This window comes from Mizuhopecten yessoensis, unplaced genomic scaffold (genome assembly GCF_002113885.1).
Source record: "Mizuhopecten yessoensis strain PY_sf001 unplaced genomic scaffold, ASM211388v2 scaffold7285, whole genome shotgun sequence".
NCBI lineage: Eukaryota > Metazoa > Mollusca > Bivalvia > Pectinida > Pectinidae > Mizuhopecten > Mizuhopecten yessoensis.
Genome location: NW_018406971.1, coordinates 282,046 through 288,045, shown reverse-complemented (window position 1 = coordinate 288,045; position 6,000 = coordinate 282,046).

The following is a 6,000-nucleotide window of genomic DNA, read 5'->3' as shown; positions in this document are numbered from 1 at the left end:
ACCAGAGAAAAAGCCGGATGAGCTGAGCAAATTATAGAGAAGCCGGGTGAATATAGCACCTAACAGAGAAGCCGGTTGAATATAGCACCTAGCAGAGAAGCCGGTTGAATATAGCACCTAGCAGAGAAGCCGGATGTATATAGCACGTTACAAAGAAGCCTGATGAATATAACACATTACAAAGAAGCCAGTTAAATATAACACATGACAGAGAAGCCGGATGTATATAGCACCTTACAAAGAAGCCGGATGAATATAGCACCTAACAGAGATGCCGAATGAATATAGTACGTTACAAAGAATCCGGATGAATATAGCACCTTACAAAGAATTTGGATGAATATAGCACCTAGCAGAGAAGCCGGATGTATATAGCACGTTACAAAGAAGACTGATGAATATAACACATTACAAAGAAGCCAGTTAAATATAACACATTACAGAGAAGCCGGATGTATATAGCACCTTACAAAGAAGCCGGATGAATATAGCACCTAACAGAGATGCCGAATGAATATAGTACGTTACAAAGAATCCGGATGAATATAGCACCTTACAAAGAATTCGGATGAATATAGCACCTAACAGAGAAGCCGGATGAATATAGCACGTTACAAAGAAGCCGGATGAATATAACGTTACAAAAAAGCCTGATGAATATAGCACGCTACGAAGAAGCCGAATGAATGAATATAGAACGCTACAAAGAAGCCGGATGAATTAGTATAACACGTTACAAAGAAGGCGGATAAATATAACACGTTACAAAGAAGCCGGATGAATATAGCAGGCTACAAAGAAGCCGGATGAATATAACATGTTACAAAGAAGCCGGATGAATGAATATAACACGTTACAAAAAAGCCTGATGAATATAGCACGCTACGAAGAGGCCGAATGAATGAATATAGAACGCTACAAAGAAGCCGGATGAATTAGTATAACACGTTCCAAAGAAGGCGGATAAATATAACACGTTACAAAGAAGCCGGATCAATATAGCACGCTACAAAGAAGCCGGATGAATATAACACGTTACAAAGAAGCCGGATGAATGAATATAACACGTTGCAAAGAAGTCAGATGAATGAATATAACACGTTACAAAAAAGCCTGATGAATATAGCACGTTACAAAGAAGCCGGATGAATATAGCACGCTACAAAGAAGCCGGATGAATGAACATAGCACGCTACATAGAAGCCGGATGAATATAACACGTTAAAAAGAAGCCGGATAAATATAACACGTTACAAAGAAGCCGGATGAATATAGTACGCTAAAAAGACGCCGGATGAATATAACACGTTACAAAGAAGCCGGATGAATATAGCACCTTACAAAGAATTCGGATGAATATAGCACGTTACACAGAAGCCTGATGAATATAACACGTTACAAAGAAGCCTGATGAATATAGCACGTTACAAAGAAGCCTGATGAATATAAAACGTTACAGAGAAGCCGGATGAATATAACACGCTACAAAGAAGCCGGATGAATATAGCACCTTACAAAGAAGCCTGATGAATATAGCACGTTACAAAGAAGTCTGATGAATATATAACACGTTACAAAGAAGTCGGATGAATATAACACGCTACAAAGAAGCCGGATGAATATAGCACGTTACAAAGAAGCCGGATGAATAAAGCACGTTACAAAGAAGCCGGATGAATATAACACATTACAAAGAAGCCGAATGAATATAGCACGCTACAAAGAAGCCGGATGAATAAAACACGTTTCAAAGAAGCCGGATGAATATAGCACTTTACAAAGAAGCCGGATGAATGAATATAACACGTTACAAAGAAGCCGGATTAATATAGCACGCTACAAAGAAGCCGGATGAATATAACACGTTACAAAGAAGCCGAATGAATATAGCACGCTAAAAAGAAGCCGGATGAATATAACACGTTACAAAGAAGTCGGATGAATATAGCACGCTACAAAGAAACCGGATGAATATAACACGTTACAAAGAAGCCGGATGAATATAGCACGCTACAAAGAAGCCGGATGAATAAAGCACGCTACAAAGAAGCCGGATGAATATAGCACGCTACAAAGAAGCCGGATGAATATAACACGTCACAAAGAAGCCGGATGTATATAGCACGCTACAAAGAAGCCGGATGAATAAAGCACGCTACAAAGAAGCCGGATGTATATATCACGCTACAAAGAAGCCGGATGAATAAAGCACGCTACAAAGAAGCCGGATGAATATAGCACGCTACAAAAAAGTCGGATGAATATAGCACGTTACAAAGAAGCCGGATGAATATAGCACGCTACAAAGAAGCCGGATGAATATAGCACGTTACAAAGAAGCCGGATGAATATAGCACGCTACAAAGAAGCCGGATGAATATAGCACGTTACAAAGAAGCCGGATGAATATAGCACGCTACAAAGAAGCCGGATGAATATAGCACGTTACAAAGAAGCCGGATGAATATAGCACGCTACAAAGAAGCCGGATGAATATAGCACGCTACAAAGAAGCCGGATGAATATAGCACGCTACAAAGAAGCCGGATGAATATAGCACGCTACAAAGAAGCCGGATGAATATAGCACGCTACAAAGAAGCCGGATGAATATAGCACGCTACAAAGAAGCCGGATGAATATAGCACGCTACAAAGAAGCCGGATGAATATAGCACGCTACAAAGAAGCCGGATGAATATAGCACGCTACAAAGAAGAAAGTATACTTCAAATAGAGGTTGACACCATTACAAATTCCAAGAAAATAGTTTCATTTTTAACAGTGGGAAACCCAGTGACAATAAACTTTGCTCTCCCAGATTTTGAAAATATCGATACGTTGGATATATGTAGGCTGTATATCAACATTCTTTTAGGATAACTCTGAGGGAAACATCATTTCCAATATAAACGTTGTGTTGTTTGCTGCTTACCCCTTGGACCATTACGGAATTGCTTCCGAGCAGGTTACCTGTATAGCTCCATCGTGTGTGTTGTATCACTTTATACCTAAGTATTATTACTCGTTTAATTAGGTAGATAACGTTTGCCACTATGAAGTCACGTGTAAGTATACTGCTTCAAATATTGTGCTGTGTGTTTATTTGAGATGAATCATTTATAATCGTTACAGTCGTTCAATTGGTAACTTAAGTACTTGTGTGACGTCTTTGTTTGTTTTTTGGGTGGTTTTTTTTAATATAAAACGAAAATTCAAGTTTAGGTGGAATGGTTTAGAAAGATATGTTTTATAAACTTTCGCATGACGTGCTGTTTGTGAGCTTCTTACGACGTACACTAACTTTGTATGTGAATGTTTGTACAAAACAACTGGAGGCTCTGTTACCTAACAATCTGCTCCGGTGAAAAGTATTTTTTTTCTTCTGACTAACTTTTTTAAAGCTTCACCTTATTCAAAAGGAGAATGTAAGAAAATAAAAAATAAAAATAAAGTAGAATGTTTGTGAGCTCGTTTGTTATATAGTCGATCAAAGTGCACTTTTAACAACAACACTGGTGTAAGTCAATAAGGTCCCATATGTCATAAAATGAATTCTGAAACTATCTCTTTCGGATTTAAGCTTCCAATACCTATACCGTTTTGTATTTATCTTGTTTTGAAATTCAAAGTGGAGGCCGACGCTAATGTTAAATCTCCATAGGTGTTGACCTTTAGAAGATAGTGTAACAATGTTCGGGGTATGACTTATAATTACTTTTTGTCGAGTCGGTCGATATAATTTAACATTATATATATAATAGCGGGCACTGTAGCTGGCTCGGTCAAAGATTGAAGTTTACTGTTTAACTTTTGTTTATTCTTCAACGTAAGAACTGAAAACAAACAAATAACAATCATAAGTGATACGCATAACATAGCTGTATACTTATATTACATCTTAAGGTCAAGGTAAATATTAATAATCTATATGACCTTTAACGACATGTGGATTCAACCTAACATGAACTCGCAATGTTCCAAAAACACTCCAAAACAGACATGTTACTATACAAAGAAACATATCTATGCAGTTTACCACTTTCACATTACAGCGGTATAAAATCACAAATAATTGTCATTATAAAGGATGTGTCGTTATAACGAATGGCATTATAAAGAAAGTCGACCAAATATCAATGACCTTATATTGGATAATTACTTGGTATTTGACATGCATATATGTAGGTTGAATTATATCAAATTGTATTATGTAATTGATCAATGAAATTATTACAGTAAAATAATTTCACAATTAAATCCTATTCTTTTGCAGATACAAATTCTCCAACCTCATATCAAAACTAAGCAACAGCAAAAATACACTCAAAATTGTAACTGAGAAANCTATAACTGATCTCAACTACCTATTGGTTTGAATAACTATACAATCTGTTTATCTGACATTTTGCATGTAAATGTGTATAAAAATACCGGTAATACCATACCATGCCCGGAAGGCTACAAATCTGAGTACTTTGCACAGTGTTATATGGGAAAAGACTACAGGTAGAGAAAAATGATGACCTTTCACCAAATTGTCAAGGAATAAACATGCTCATACGTTAATAACAATTCAATGTACATGATTAATACCTTGTTCTCCTGACCAAGTAGCTAAAATCGTTTTCGTTGACATCGTTTGCGTTCTGCCAAACAGCATGGTTCTCTTACCCACTCGCACATGCGCAACAGATACTTTCAAGTAAAAGATTACCGGGAAATTCAAATTAAGCAAACCTGTATACAACTCATACCCAGAGTAGTTTACAAACGATTCAAAAAACGGCATCTCACAAAATATTACAAATAAACTTTGAAACTTTGATATTTACAGGCACTCTCGCACGATCGTGAAGCGATCGGCCGAACAGTGCGAGCCGTTATAAGAGCGAAGCTCTCGGGTGCCGTGGGCACTCTAGCGAAGCTCTCGGGTGCCGTGGGCACTCTAGCGGAGCTCTCGGGTGCCGTGGGCACTCTAGCGGAGCTCTCGGGTGCCGTGGGCACTCTAGCGAAGCTCTCGGGTGCCGTGGGCACTCTAGCGAAGCTCTCGGGTGCCGTGGGCACTCTAGCGAAGCTCTCGGGTGCCGTGGGCACTCTAGCGGAGCTCTCGGGTGCCGTGGGCACTCTAGCGGAGCTCTCGGGTGCCGTGGGCACTCTAGCGAAGCTCTCGGGTGCCGTGGGCACTCTAGCGAAGCTCTCGGGTGCCGTGGGCACTCTAGCGGAGCTCTCGGGTGCCGTGGGCACTCTAGCGGAGCTCTCGGGTGCCGTGGGCACTCTAGCGAAGCTCTCGGGTGCCGTGGGCACTCTAGCGAAGCTCTCGGGTGCCGTGGGCACTCTAGCGGAGCTCTCGGGTGCCGTGGGCACTCTAGCGGAGCTCTCGGGTGCCGTGGGCACTCTAGCGAAGCTCTCGGGTGCCGTGGGCACTCTAGCGAAGCTCTCGGGTGCCGTGGGCACTCTAGCGGAGCTCTCGGGTGCCGTGGGCACTCTAGCGGAGCTCTCGGGTGCCGTGGGCACTCTAGCGAAGCTCTCGGGTGCCGTGGGCACTCTAGCGAAGCTCTCGGGTGCCGTGGGCACTCTAGCGGAGCTCTCGGGTGCCGTGGGCACTCTAGCGGAGCTCTCGGGTGCCGTGGGCACTCTAGCGAAGCTCTCGGGTGCCGTGGGCACTCTAGCGGAGCTCTTAACCGGTAATATGTGCGTGTAAATAGATCCAACCAAACTTATTCCATCACTGAATCGTACAACTACAGTCTAGAAACTTTTCGTACTTCCGGTGACCTCTTCCGGTTCATGGAGCCCGTAAATATGCATAATCGAATAATAAAGCGACATGTAACGTAGCAGGAAAATTATTTAAAAAATGTATTGACCATATTCAATACACTGGGCGTGTTTATTTCCACGATATCTTTCCGTTTGTATCGAAGAGAGAAATGATTGGCATGGTCATTAAAATGGCGTCGAAGAGTTCGTAAGAATATGAGTAGATGACAAACTGTATT